This window comes from Nilaparvata lugens, chromosome 6 (genome assembly GCF_014356525.2).
Source record: "Nilaparvata lugens isolate BPH chromosome 6, ASM1435652v1, whole genome shotgun sequence".
Classification (NCBI taxonomy): domain Eukaryota; kingdom Metazoa; phylum Arthropoda; class Insecta; order Hemiptera; family Delphacidae; genus Nilaparvata; species Nilaparvata lugens.
The window spans coordinates 67,438,676-67,454,389 of NC_052509.1; the positions used below are offsets into that span (position 1 = coordinate 67,438,676).

Genomic DNA, 15,714 nt, shown 5'->3' on the forward strand with positions numbered 1-15,714 from the left:
AATTATAACCTGTACCTCACTTCAATAAAACGTGGATGATTAAGTGACAACATATTCGTAATGATTTGAAAATAATAATTCGGATAGTTGAGTGACAAACGTTAGATGAGAAAGAACTAGCTGATCTTCTGCTAGGCTACAAGATGGAAGCTGTTATTAAAAACGCATTTATGTGCCAAGACTAGTTCAGAGCCATCCATTAGTTATAACGCCATTTAAGTCCTGACTTTTGCTGGGTGGAGGCAGAGAGGATATTTATATGAGAAGATATACTTATATCTGTGGTGGAGGTGGAACAGGACAGATTCTTAGAGTTGAGAAGTAGATATACATTCTCTACTGTATGCTAAGGAGTACAAATTCATTTTGGAAGATAAAAAGTAGCTATACATTCTAGAGAGTAGATGTATACATTCTATTTTCTGAGGTAGATGCAAGCGAAACCTTCATCTGTCAACGGCAAATCTATTCGTGTCTCGAATCCGGTCACCATTCCAGAGCTGACTCCGCTGTCCGTTGCTCAACTACCGTCATTGCCTAACATGAAATTTATCTCGCGTCAATCTAAGTTTAGTCGACAAGTGTTAATCTAAGCTCAGCCAAATCTGTGGCTATTAATCATCCCAACAATTATCGGTTCTCGACTCCCACAAGTCTGAACCATCGGTCTTCATCAGGATGTCTTCTTTCATTTTTACTTCTATCTTCGTCTTTATCAACATGTCTTCGTCCATATCTAATTTTCATCAACATATCTTCTCTCTCACTCCTAATTGTACATCTAATATCTGTCCATTTGGTAGAGAGTTAGTGGGGAGGATATTTTTAATATTCTTTCCGAAGAATGGACATTGATATGTCCAAAGCTCCGCCAATTTATGTAGATGCATAACAATATGATTATTATCTATAGTTATTATATTACAAATTGTTTTTCATATCATATACAGTTCAATAATTATTTTCTTAGTCTATATTATGTAAATTCATCTATAATTTTGCTGTATTGTAAGCTATTGTATATAAGTGTATAAGCCAGTATATATTGTAATCTACATAAATAAAGTACTCAATCAATAAATCAATCAATCAATCCATCTCATATTCTTCTCTCTCTATTCACCATTTTTCTCTCATTTCGTAGAGTGAGGTCCACGTTATAATGGCAGTGTTTGATTAGCAATGGTATTGCTATCCTTGTCTATCATTCAACAAAGCGGATAGCGCTATCTCTTTCTCGCTTTGCTCTGTTGTCAGATCGTCTTTCAACAATAAATGATTAATAATCAATTAACAAAATATTCCTTCTTAATTATGAAATTATTGAAAAATATAATTTCTTGCTTAGTAAAATATAATTGACAACTTTAAACTAAAATGGACAGTTAAAATCGCATCAAGAAACCTGTATCAGCTACCATCTATAGAAGGCATTAACAAATAATACAATCGGCAACGTTGTTCTCCTATCTTTCTTTACTGCCATTATAACGTGGTCCTCACTAAATAATCCTCACTGTCTTTAAACAATGGAGAATTAATAATTAATTAACAAAATATTTAATCTTCATTTAGAAAATTCATTATGAAATTATTGAAAAATATCCAATATCTATTAGAATATCCAATTCTCTTTCTACACCATCACTTAATACTTGTATACTTCTATTTCTACACCATCATTAATACCTCTTTTACTCTCATTAAGATAACTAACTCTCCCCAAGCCAGGAAGTAAGTGAGATTATTTTGGTGCCAAAACACTCCTGGATGATGTGAAACTATAAGAAAAGCACGTCTGGTCTAGGTTCCTTCTTAGTAGACCATAAAAGGCAATAATATCCTTATCACTGCCACATCTTCCATGTATTATCCTCATATGATATGTATCTTGTCTTTTATTGACAATAGATATCGCCAAGAAAGACCTAGATCAACTAAGTTATATTATAACTGTAGAATAGTTCATCTTCAATTCATAAACTGTAGGACCGCTATGAGAGGAATCTATATATAAAACTATGTGCATAGTTGTTGTTCTATGATACCACTCATTGTTTCCTGAAGTATTGACAGAATCAGACCTGCTTTAGGAAGTAAAACCGTACCCCACATCTGTTGACTCCACTAGAAATCGTAAATAAACCGGTGACTTGCCGTTGTAACAATTGCTTTGTATCAGAAAACCTAGTAGCAATCTCCATAGCGTCTGTATCTGTTAGAACATTTTCGTATAAATCTTCAAAGACTTTCCAAAGTTCATATATGAGACAGGTCAGAATTTATGGCTAGTTTGTCGATTTGGTTGTGAACAATTGTAACCAGAGTGAGAGAAAGTGAAAAACATCAAAACCGATAAAATCTAAAATAAGTCTGTTGCCAACAGCTACTGGAAAGCTATTATGAATAATTGCTCCCAAATGAAAGTGAGCTATAAATTTAATGTGTCACCCACTGTTAAATATCAATTTAAATTGCTGAAAGGGACTGATTTATGTTAATATGTTTCATGTTGAGTATTCAAGGATCAATTTTGTTTCCTAATGTTGGCTGAGAGGTTACCAACCCCCTGTGCGATATAACTTATAATTATGTATTATTACTTCATGACAATACAGAGTTAATAGGAGGTCATTAACTGGCTCAATGATACATCATTTCAGTTGAATAATTATTCTCGCTCAGTAACCGAATATAAATTCATGCCATAGTCAAAAGAGGTCATGAGTGTTATCTTTGAATCTTATTTTATTTTGTGAAAATACTTGAGGACTAAAAATTTTGTGAATTGAATTTCAAGGCGTGACGTATTCCGGACTATGTGTTAACTAAATTTGGGAGAGGAATAGCTCAAGGTTACCTTATTTTCCCTCTCCCTATTAATTTGAAAATTTATTTATTGTATAAATGAATGAATCAATCAATCAATCAATCTATTTTACTAGAACATTTTGAAAATGAGACAGTCGAAAGTACTGCAGTCAGTGAGTGAAAGAATTTGATGATTTACTCAAATATTTGACTGCATATCGTGTGAAATACATAAAAAGTGTGAGAATATTTTACAAATAAAATTTCTTTGATGGGAAATGATATGATCATAGAATCTAGGGAAGGACCAAAATCCACGAAATCAGAGTAAAGTCGATTCAAAAATAAAAAAATTTAAATTGTTAGAAAAAAAATAACTTCAGTGAGAGGAATATTCTCATGAGCCCAAATTGATCTCGAGTGCAAAATATACATTCTCTCCACCAGGAACTTCAATGACCAAGCTTAGTGAAAGTAGTAAATCTGAATGATTGTGTTGTAAAGTTGAGGTCAAAGTCCTAAATTGTATCACGGCAGTGAACCCACAAAATGAGAATTATCCTATCCTTCCCTGTGGTGAATCAATTAGAATGCTTATCACGTTTTCGGGGTTGGTTTATTGGGCGTTTAAAAGGGAGAACTGGAAGCCGTGATTTAATTTCTTTTCGTATTCGTTTTATACCGCGATCAAGAGCTTTATAATTGGAGCTATCTTGGATTGGAATCCGTTATAGTAACTTGGTTATGATAGCAGAGCTCTGATGTCCCTTACTTTCCTCTCATTGACCCATTAACAAGTGCAAAACAGGAACTTTCGTACTTTAATCGTTGCGTTTTTATTGTCGACGGGTGTCGACTAAATTAAAGTTATGATAATCGTGTTCCATTAGCGGCTGGAGATCTTCATGCGGCTCTAAGTTTTTTGTTGACTACCAAAACGAATCTCTGAACTTGATACTTTTTTCTTCCTCGTCTCTTCCACGTCCTTTATACCTTTCCATCTTTGTCACTCATGAATATTTATCGACAAAACAATCACTGCAAGATGAGTGAATGGAACGCGCCTCTCAATGTGAATGAACGTGATTAACTCGATTCATAGAACAACCAAACTATCGATATCTCTCTTTATCGATATGTAAGTATCGATAATCTCTGCTCGGATATATCGATTTGAACGAGACCATCCAACTATAAAAAAATAAGTGCCCATAACTAAATAGGTATAGTTGGACGACTGAGTGCATCGTCATTGCCCTACTGGACTCCAGGGCCCAAGAAACCACTTTACTTGATACTTAAATCTCTTATTTTCTTTATTCATTTAAAATGCAAATGATACTAATATAATAACATTGTTAGATGAAGTAATATGGTAGTCCTTGTGTTATTTTTTTCGAATTTATAGGTGACAAAGTCCAAGATAAGGTTAGAATTTCACAAATTTCTTTTCTTCAAAAATATTATCAGTCTTTTTTCGTTTATCGTTCGAATAGACTGCTTCTTTATTGCAGAGGTCTCATAAGTAGCCTATATTTCTAAGTTTTAAATTCATTCTGTTCAACTATTAATCAAAACTTTGAATTAAATACAGTCTCACCCTCTTGTTGGTCATAAGAGTCACTGCTAAAATGTGTTTCCATTTCAAAGTGTTTTTAATTTATATATTGTTTGTCAATTTTGTTTTTATGCATTAATCTGATACTTCATCAATACTGTCTTCATAACTGGAATAATATTCATAGTAGCTCTTTTCTCATTCATAACTGTATTTTGAATCACTTCTCTCACATCATTTAGTGCCGGTTTCCGAGCTCGGGATTTAGCTAAGTCCAAGACTTTAAACAGCTGGAGTCAGAAGATTGATTGGCTTTCCGAAACCGGGCGTACTCGCAGACCTCGTTTAAAATTAAATTTCGAAAAACTAGAAAATTGAACACAAAATAAAATGAAGAGAAAATAGTGTACAGTTTAAGCTATTTTGAATTAATTAGGAATGTTTCATTTCGTCAAGGAAAAACGTTCCCAATTATAGAAATGAGAAAATGAAGGTTATTAGAAAAACTGCGACTACGTCATCTTTTGGAAAGCCAATTTTCTGTCTCCAGCTGTTAAGAAAAAGTCAAGAAAAAGCTGTTTCCAAAGTCTAGAACTTAGCTGAATCCCGAGCTCGGAAAACGACCCTTATTATTTGATGTAGTTGCTACTTTTACCCCACTTCCAAGCTTTATATTCACAATATTAATTTATAGGTTTCCGTTGTTGGATTTACCTCACTTCCGGGTCCATCCCATCATACCTATATTCATTCACAAGTTCAAAATCTAGAGATCGTAAAATCATCCTCCCAAGACATCTCAAGACTCTTCTGATTCACGAGGAAGTCTTTTGAAAATCTAGAATCCACTTAATTAAGTGGAAGCACTACCCATAAAATATTCCCGTACTGTTTCAAATGCTGTTTATCACAGTTCATTAGCTTGTCTATCCGTTTTTAATAGTCTGATACTAGTCGAATAACATATATGAACTTCGACTATTTTCCTGCTTTAGAGCCACGCCACAATGTTGCCAACATGACAACACATTCCATTGAAATAACAACCTGCTCCTAGGTATCTTTGAAGATCGTGTTACATATTTTCTGTTATCCTACATTGTAAACCTGAACACACATTACTATGTAAACTTTTCTGTTATGTTACATTTATATTTTTGTAAACCTGTCCACATAGGTATACATGTATGTAAACTCTGATGGTTTTGATGCGCTATGTAGCCGCAGTCTTCTAGACAAGGACTAAACTGTAACACTTTATAAGCTTCTGCAAATGTTGAGTTTTAGTAGCCAATATATTGACAATGGAATGGACGATATCCATTAAATATAGATTCAATAGCTTGTTTGTTTAGTTACGATAAAATCTGCAGACAGAGCTTGGTGCTCCGGTTTGCATACAACATGATGTTAGTCGGTATCATATATTTTGTATGGCTCCATTTGTTTCTCTACTATGTTAACTGGAGGATTTGATCGTAAATAGAGGAAGAAATGGAAGCTTTCATCTTGTAGCCATCTTGTAGGTATGATTATTGTTTGACATAAACTATCTTCCAGGTTTATGGTTTTAACTAACCTAGGTTTAGGACGTTTCGTTCAGCAAGCAGCAAATGTTGTGATCTATGTAGATGATCTCCGCATAGAATTGACTCAAGATTTAATTATTACACTAGAGCTCTGTTAACTCAAAATATAATAATTATTAACTCAAAAGTTAACTCAAATTTTTTGATGTATGTAGATGATCTCCGCATGAAATTGACTCAAAATATAATTGACTCAAGATGTCATTCTTACACTTGAGCTAGTTTCACTCAAAATATAATAAATAGCTCCTAAGTCAACTCTAGAGAATTTTATGATCTATGTAGATGAGCTTTGCATGGAATTAACTCAAAATATAAATGACTCAAGATTATACGAGTATTCTTACACTAGAGCTAGTTTAACTCAAAATATAATAAATAACTCCCAAGTCAACTCTAGAGAATGTTATGATCTATGTAGATGAGCTTTGCATGGAATTAACTCAAAATATAAATGACTCAAGATTATACGAGTATTCTCACACTAGAGCTAGTTTAACTCAAAATATAAAAAATAACTCCCAAGTCAACTCTAGAGAATTTTATAATCTATGTAGATGAGCTTTGCATGAAATTAACTCAAAATTATACGAGTATTCTTACACTAGAGCTATTTTAACTCAAAATATAATAATTTACTCAAATGTTGACTCTAGAAAATGTTGTGATCTATGTAGTTGAGCTCGGCATGAAATTGACTCAAAATATAATTGACTCAAGCTCTTATTCTTACACTCAAGCTCTTTTAACTCAAAATATAATAATTAACTCTTGTACTAAAGCTCTGTTAATACTAAACAATAATTGACTCAAAAGTCAACTCTTGAATTAGATGCAAGACATTGAATTGACATAGAATGAGCCTTACTCAATTTTCAATATCTACAACGTTTCAATTACACAATGTTTTTAACTTTCAATTTTCGATAACTATCATGTTTTGATAAAAAATGATGACATCGACTGACCTGGCTGGCTCAGGTCTGGTGTCAGAGTTTTCAGGTCGCAGCTGATCAATTTCAGGGCCTCTGACATGCTTAATAATTCAATGTTTTGATCAATTTTCAATAACTACAATGCTTTAATGATAATTTATTTCTTTAGTCGAGACAAAAACTGATAAAAAAATGTTGGAGTAATATTGTGTAACCAGGTTTACGAAACCCACTCTCCAAGCAACACGTTTCAGTAATGAAGGAGGCACATAATAAAAATATGGATAACTAACTAGCAAAACATTCAACAGACCTTGCATGAAATGTAAACAATTTTTCACTCACAACTTTTGTTTCAACGTTATCTTGAGTAGGAATAACTCATCATTCAACAAACAATAACAAGACTCTTTTTAACAGCTCTGCTGAGATAAATTTCGTCATTGGCAGTCTCTTGATCTCGCAGTAAAGTGATTCTAGTTGAATAAAATAATATTCATCATTTTAAACAAGGATGAACAGTTTAGTGTTGGTAAACTACATCAGATATACCGGTATTCTCTATAGGAGGCAGTGGCAGGATAACGCTTCTTCTTCTTCTTCTTCTTCTTCTTCTTCTTCTTCTTCTTCTTCTTCTTCTTCTTCTTCTTCTTCTTCTGACAAACAATGATTAGATTATACCCTCTTGCTAATTATTCAAATAAACTCACAATACTGCAAAATTTCCTATTATTGCCACCGTTTGCGTGGTCTGCCAACAAACGTGGCTGATAATAATAGATTTTCGATCAACTGACATTATTTGGACATACTCCATCCATTGATGCCGATTCTCCCAACTCTTTCATTCATGCTGTAGATATTCAATTCTTTACTAACTCCTGGATTAGTCCATTTTCAGTTATCTGTATTCTGAGGCTTACCTGAACTTCATCCAAATCAACTAAGTCCTAAATAAAAAATCTGGTGTGGCGCACTCATACCAAGATGGTGTAGCCGCCATCTTGAATTGCATTTGATCGAAATTGTTCGTGTCGGATCCTTATATTGTAAGGACCTCAAGCTCCAAATTTCTAGTCATTCTGGGAGATGAGATATCGTGTACACAGACACACATACACTCATACACACACACACACACACACACACACACACACACACACACACACACACACACACACACACACACACACACACACACACACACACACACACACACACACACACACACACACACACACACACACACACACACATACAGACCAATACCCAAGAACCACTTTTTTGGACTCGGAGGACCTTGAAACATATAGAAATTCAGGAATTGGGGTACCTTAATTGTTTTCGGAAAGCAATACTTCCCTTACCTATGGTAATAAGGCGAGGAAAGTAAAAAATCGATAGAAAAATAATAATTTAAGATCTTGTATTTACAACTCTTGGAAGTTACTCTTATTACTTTTGAAATAACTTCCAAGAGTTGTAAATACAAGATCTTAAATCTCTCTCACTACTAACTACTAACTTTGGTAGAGAGTTAGTGGGGAGGATATTTTTAATATTCTTTCCGAAGAATGGACATTGATATGTCCAAAGCTCCGCCAATTTATGTAGATGCATAACAATATAATTATCCATAGTTATTATATTACAAATTACTTTTTCATATCATATACAGTTCAATAATTATTTTCTTAGTCTATATTATGTAAAATCATCTATAATTTTGCTGTATTGTAAGCTATTGTATATAAGTGTGTAAGCCAGTATATATTGTAATCTACATAAATAAAGTACTTAATCAATCAATCAATCAAACTATGCTACAATCGTCATTATGAATGGTTAATAAATAGTACAAGATTAAAATGGTTGTTGATCAATTGACTAGAAGACACCTCCGGAATTCATTTATAGTCGCAGACGGTAGCAGATTGGCTGCTGGTAGTTGATCACAGAAATGGAAGTTAGTAGCAAGTTGTAAACGAGTTTCTGACCGAGCACACCTTTTTCATCCACTTGGATTCTTTCCGGAGCTGGAGATTCAGCAACAAAACAACACCATGATAATAGTGGCACAAGTAAAATCAGCATAAGTAGTCAAATAATAGATCGCTGTGAATAAACAGAAAATAAATTACAGATGGCGAGAAGTGCAAGATGTATAATTTGGAGCTTTTCGGCCAAGATGAGAGGGTGGAATATAAATATTAATAAACAATTAAGCTGGAACCGGTTGGTGTGTCTACTAGTCTACCTGTGCCAGTAACCAGTTACTACGTATAGCGGTCTCAAACATTTGCCTGCGTTCTTTCAAATTTCTCTCCAAAAAGATTATTGTTTCTGGAGCAAAATCACGACTACTATAGTCAGGTCGACGTAATAATGGAAGTGGGGGAAGATAGGAGAACCGCGTTGACGATTCTCTGCTACGTATAGTGGTCTGGAAACATATGCCTGCGTTTTTTCAAATTTCTCTTCAAAAAAGGGATTGTTTATGGAGCAAAATTTCGACTACTTCGGTGAGGTCCACGTTATAATGGCATTGAAGAATGATAGAAGATCAGCGTTGCCGATTCTCTGCCTTGTCGCTGTCATTTACAGAGGGCAGCTGACATTTGTAATAGAATAAACTGTTCATTCTTGTTAAAAATTGCCAATTATTTTTCATTCATCAAGAAAATATAATTCCTAATAATTTAATAAGATAGGAGATCAGCGTTGCCGATTCTCTGCCTTGTCGCTGCCATTTACAGAGGGCAGCTGACATTTGTAATAGAATAAACTGTTCATTCTTGTTAAAAATTGCCAATTATTTTTCATTCATCAAGAAAATATAATTCCTAATAATTTAATAATAGATTCTCATAACTTAGATTGAATGTGTTGTTCAATTAGTTGTATTTCTACATTGTTCAAAAACCATCTGGTAAAGTTGTGGAGGTAGAAAAAGATATCTGCTTTGTTGAATGATAGACAAGGATAGCAACATCAATGTTGATCAAATACTGTCATTATAAAGTGGACCTCACGTTAACATATATAATGCTACTAGATTGGTTTAACCATAGAGAAACAATAGCGTAAGTAGATATCCCATGGTATAGGGCATTCATGTCGCAACTTTTACTGTTATCTGATTACTGTCGATTACTGTTGATCATTGTCGATTTTTACTGTTTCGACCGGGTAAGAGAGTATGAACGGCACAAATACCAGCGTCATAAAGCTTCACAGGAAAGAACTACGTGGACTATCAGCTTGAGATAACAGTAAAAGTTGCGACATAAACGCCCTATACCATGGGATATCTACTTATGCTATTGTTTCTCTATGGTTTAACTCACATACAAACTTAGTTTAGTTTGATTAATTCTTTACTAAAGTTAGAAGGGGACAAAAGCTGGGGAATTTTCACTCTTATAACTTGATTTGAGTACCAAGTTAAGTTGTGATACGTGAACGAATATAGTAGAGATATTATTATAAATTGTCACATTCATAAGATAGATTAATTTTTATCTTCATTTGAATTCATAGACAATGTAACCCAGTTTTGAGTAACTCATTAATAAGCCAGCTTAATCTCTCTCCTCATTTGAATTCATGTACAATGTGAGCAAGTTTAAGTAATACATTGATAAGCCAGCTCAATATCTCTCTTCATAGACAAATTCACTGCTTTAACTAACTCGGTAAAGCTCTCACCAGATTGACTAACAAGGCTGGGGGATAACTGAATGAATTAGTTGAAAGTGTGTAGCCTATTGCTGTAACAATTTGGCTGGAGCTGGTGGAGAGATGGTGATCAATGATGATATATGGAAGCAGTCATTTGAATTTGAATTCACATAGTTTGAAATTAACTTCCAATAGCAATGTATAGAAACATGAAAAAGTCTCAATTAGAAAAAAAATTTAAGCTGAGAAAACAGAACTTCCTGACTAAAGTGACTGAGTTGCAAATAAAAACGATGAAACAATATTTTGAACAACAATATTTCGACTCTGGCCTCCGGTTTAAAACAAACAAAATCATTATTTGCCAAGGATGTAGTAGCATTTCGATTAATCGATTGCGTATCAACACACGTTGCATAAACAATCGATCATCAATATCGATAACGAGCCGCTGTTTCGCTTGTAATGTCTGCCGTCTGTTTACACAGTGTTTTCTATGTATTCGTGTCAGAAATCGTGGTAATTTATACAGATTTATCCCGTCTGCATACTGATTACCCCTCTCAACGGCCCAGTTTTCTCTATCGTGCATAAATAAATAAATAAATTCGAATCGTATATTTTTCACCGCTGACAAGTTATGTCTTCATTGGGAGTTGGGAACCGTTACCATCTATCAGAATGGCTTCGATCCATTGTTAAGTGGACACGATCAACAACCAATGAATATGATAATCGATTGGACAGCGATATCGATCGAAATCAGTCAACTGATTTTTGGAACGTAGTAATACAGGATGGTGATATGTGTTTGAGAACAATAACTCACTGGTAAAGATAAAAATCTTGTTTGAAAATTTGTTTAGTCCTTGAAGAACTGTAATAAGTGGGAGAGAACAATAATATATTCACTGATATTGATACAGTTATTGTTTGGAAAATTGTTCTGGTTTTCAAAGGTGTCTCAATGAGTGAGTGGGTTATAATGATATTTGGCAACAGATGTTGATCATAATATCACACTTGATCCGTCATTCTTTGGTTGAAAAATATAAGATTCTCCGGTTTGATTATCATCAATATCATTTCATTTGAATCAATTTCATATAAATTTCTCTTAATTCATCATTCTTTAGTTGAAAAATTGAAGATTCTCCGGTTTGATTATCATCAATATCTTTTAATTTCATTTTGTTTGATGTCTATTTCACTTGATTCTTCAATCTTTAGTTGAAAAATTGAAGATTTTCAATGGGTTTGATGGAAGGTTCGATTATAATTAATATCATTCTATTTGATTTGCTATCTCTTTCTCGCTTTGCTCTGTAGCCAGATCGTCTTTCAATAATGTAGGATTAATAATTAATTAACAAAACATTTCATCTCAATTGCGAAAATTCACAATAAAATTACTAAAAAATACAATTTCTTGCTTAATAAAATCCAATTGATTAATTTAAACGAGAATGAACCGTTAATATTACATCAATAAACCTGTATCAGCTACCTACCATCTATGGAAGTTATTGACAAGACAGTGAGGATCGGCAACGTTGTCTCCTATCTTTGGTAGAGAGTTAGTGGGGAGGATATTTTTAATATTCTTTCCGAAGAATGGACATTGATATGTCCAAAGCTCCGCCAATTTATGTAGATGCATAACAATATGATTATTATCTATAGTTATTATATTACAAACTGCTTTTTCATATCATATACAGTTCAATAATTATTTTCTTAGTCTATATTATGTAAATTCATCTATAATTTTGCTGTATTGTAAGCTATTGTATATAAGTGTATAAGCCAGTATATATTGTAATCTACATAAATAAAATACTCAATCAATCAATCAATCAATCAATCTTTCTCCATGTCATTATAACGTGGGCCTCTCTATATATCATACTAGGATCTATTTTGAAACTTAAAAACTGAAAACTTGTCGTAATGAAATCTAGAAGAATTGAAAATAGGCATATAAGAATCCTCGGTCAATTAAGAATTTATATGCAACATTTTAAGTAAATCAGTCCAGTTCAAACGTGATGATGCGTCATTCGTGTATTTCCTATCCCATACGTGTATAAGCCAATTCCTTCCTATATCATATTATAGGCTAGATATCGAGAAGTAGGGATAGATTGATCCTTATCTCAACTATCTATAAGCAAGATTTCAGGTTAATCAGTCCAGTAGTTCAGAAGTGATGATATGTCATTCATGAATCTCCAATCTCGTACATGTATAAGCCAACTCTTTCCTTTATTATACTAGTAGCTCTGTGAACAGTAGACCTCACGCAGTATTCTAGTATAGAATACTATCATATAAGTAATATTAGTAATATTATTATATGATATATAATAATATTATATATCTAGTACTTATTAATATAAGTACTATCATATACTAATACTATACTATTCTTGTATAGTTGAAACTATACACCTTATGAAAATACAGCAATACAGCGACCGGCTACTCCACACATTTGTGTAATCACTTGTCAGCTGATTTATGATGAATAATTTTATAGTCTGATTTTTACTCTAATATTGGCGTCTGAAGGAGGCTCCTTTTTCCTTTTATATTATCCTTGAAATCCAAAAACTTTGTATATACGTCGACGCGCAATTAAAAAAGGAACATACCTATCAAAATTTAATGAAAATCTATTACCGCGTTTCGCCGTAAATGCGCAACATATAAACATTCAAACATTAAGAGAAATGCCAAACCGTCGACATGAATCTTAGACCTCACTTCGCTCGGTCAATTATTAAACGAAAATACAAATTAAATGCTGTAATTCACCCGAAGACTTCTGCTTCTGCAAATATGTAATCTCAATTAATGCATCATTCGAAAATAGATTTTCTTACATAAAAACATTCAAACATTTAAACATGAAGAGAAATGCCAAACCGTCGACATGAATCTTAGACCTCACTTCGCTCGGTCAATTATATTAATTGATACGTAGGGATAGATTGGAGCATATCCCAACTGTTAACGTGTGTTGGGTATCGAACCAAACGTCTGTTGGGTAACGAACCAAATGGATACGAAGCCAAATGCACCTTCAACAGGTTGCTAGAAACCGTTTCACTGCATCAGGTGTAATTCCGTGCACCACTCCAACTCCCCCCTCCAGCACCCGATCCCGTCGGTGGGGGTAGAGTGGCGGGAATGGAGGGGTGATAATGGGGCGGTCGTCTGGTTTTGGAAATCAGTCGTTCGCCGGTTGCGAGATTATCATGTTGTGTGCAGTTCCGCGCTCCTTCTCGGCTCTTAAACAAGGATTACAAGTTTTCGATTCGATCTCAGACTTCTTCTGTTATCATGTAACCAACCCGCGTTCAAGTGCGATTGGAAAATTGTTGTGAAGTGTTGAAACTTTTGGAGGGATTTCTCAAAACTTGAAAAAACTTGTGCTCAATTTTAGGATGATACCACTCTGTGACAAACAATGTGATAAAAGTTATTCATGAAAACAGCAGGAATATTTTCAAGTGAGTACTACATTATAGACATATGAAATAGTAAGCTAAATATTCGTGTTATAAATTCAGGATCGGAACTCATTTGTTATCTCCTTAGACATGAAATAGTTAGCTAAATATTCGTGTTATAAATACAGGATCGGAATCCATTTGTTATCTCCTTAGACATGAAATAGTTAGCTAAATATTCGTGTTATAAATTCAGGATCGAAACTCATTTGTTACCTCCTTATAAGTTTAAAGTTACTGATAAAGAATATTAGGTATGTCACTACATTGATGAAATATATTTTATTCAAGACATATACATATTGTGGTGGTATTTTTTCATAGTTGAAAGAGAAATTCGTTGATGTTTTCAATACCACAATATTTGTGTGAGATATAGTATTCATGGAAACATAAAAAATCTTCATGAGTGAGTACCACATTCAAAACATATATATTTGATTGTATGGTAAGGGATGTTTTGAAATCTCTCCATAATTGGAAGAATAAGAAGTTTTTGATTTTGTCAATACCACTAAATTTGGTATATTATAGTGTCATACCTAATTTATTCATTATTTATTCATTTATACAATTTTCTCGCTATTTAGTGGTATTGAAACCATCTACGTCTTATTCTTTCATTATGAAATAGTTGGCTGAATATTCATATTCTTTCATATAAAAATATTTATGGGATAGTTGGCTAAATATCCGTGTTATCAATTCAGGATCAAAACTAATTTGTTATCACCCTAGAATTTTGAAGCTACTGATAAAGAAAATTAGGTATGACAGTAGGTCAACGAAATATTTTATAGTGGAGAGTAGCCTAGAGCTACTACATTCTTCTCAATTTAGTTGATTTATATTTTTGGAAATAATTTGAGCTTCCGTTTGGTTGAAAAATGTCTCCCTTACCATTGTTTGTTTTCAATATCTTTCATTTCTTCGGAAACCAAAGATTGTATTATTTCTTATTTTATCCTTCGTTAGCGAAGAAAGTTTCAAACTTATAGCATAGAGAAACAATAGCCTAAGAAAATAAAAAAGTAGCAAAATCAACTTATGCTATCGTTTCTCTATGCTTATAGGTAGGTTAGGAATTGGTTGGCTAAATATCTTTAATTTATTCGGAAACCCGAGGTTGTATTACTTAGTTTTTCTTCCGTTAGCGAGGAAAGATTCAAACTTATAGGTAGGTTAGGTATTAGATGGTGTGTAAATATTGTGTTATCAATTCAGGTTCGGAAAAGGGTAGAGGTTGTAAACATACACGAATAAATAACTCTAAATCTAATTTAGTAGTTTGAGGTTACTGATAGAGAAAATTATTAACGACACTAGATCACAGAAATATATTCATGATACATTGTTTTCAATTTATTTGAAAAATATATTTTTGTTTTGTTTGAAACATTAATCCCCTACTACTCAATTAATTTTTTAAACTGTATTTTTCTCAATTTAGTTTAATATGATATCAATTTTCATAATTTAGTTTATCGATTCTAAATTCAGCGAATTACGCCAGGCCCTCACAAACACATGCTTAAGCCTACATGTGAGTCTCTCACAACGTGAGGGTATATATAAATATACTGTAACTGTACTGTATTATTTGTGAATTGTAAGAGTAAATTGAT

The 15,714-nt window shown here is 33.3% G+C and overlaps 1 protein-coding gene across 1 annotated transcript in view; it reads left to right on the forward strand.

The window, feature by feature from the left end:
- Positions 1-13,799: 13,799 nt before the first annotated feature.
- LOC111048436 (early growth response protein 1) overlaps positions 13,800-15,714 on the forward strand; it is a 52,544-nt gene continuing 50,629 nt past the window's right edge. Inside the window, exon 1 of the mRNA XM_022334318.2 lies at positions 13,800-14,089. The gene's annotated coding sequence lies outside the window, so the exon portion shown is untranslated. The remainder of the gene's footprint in view (positions 14,090-15,714) is intronic.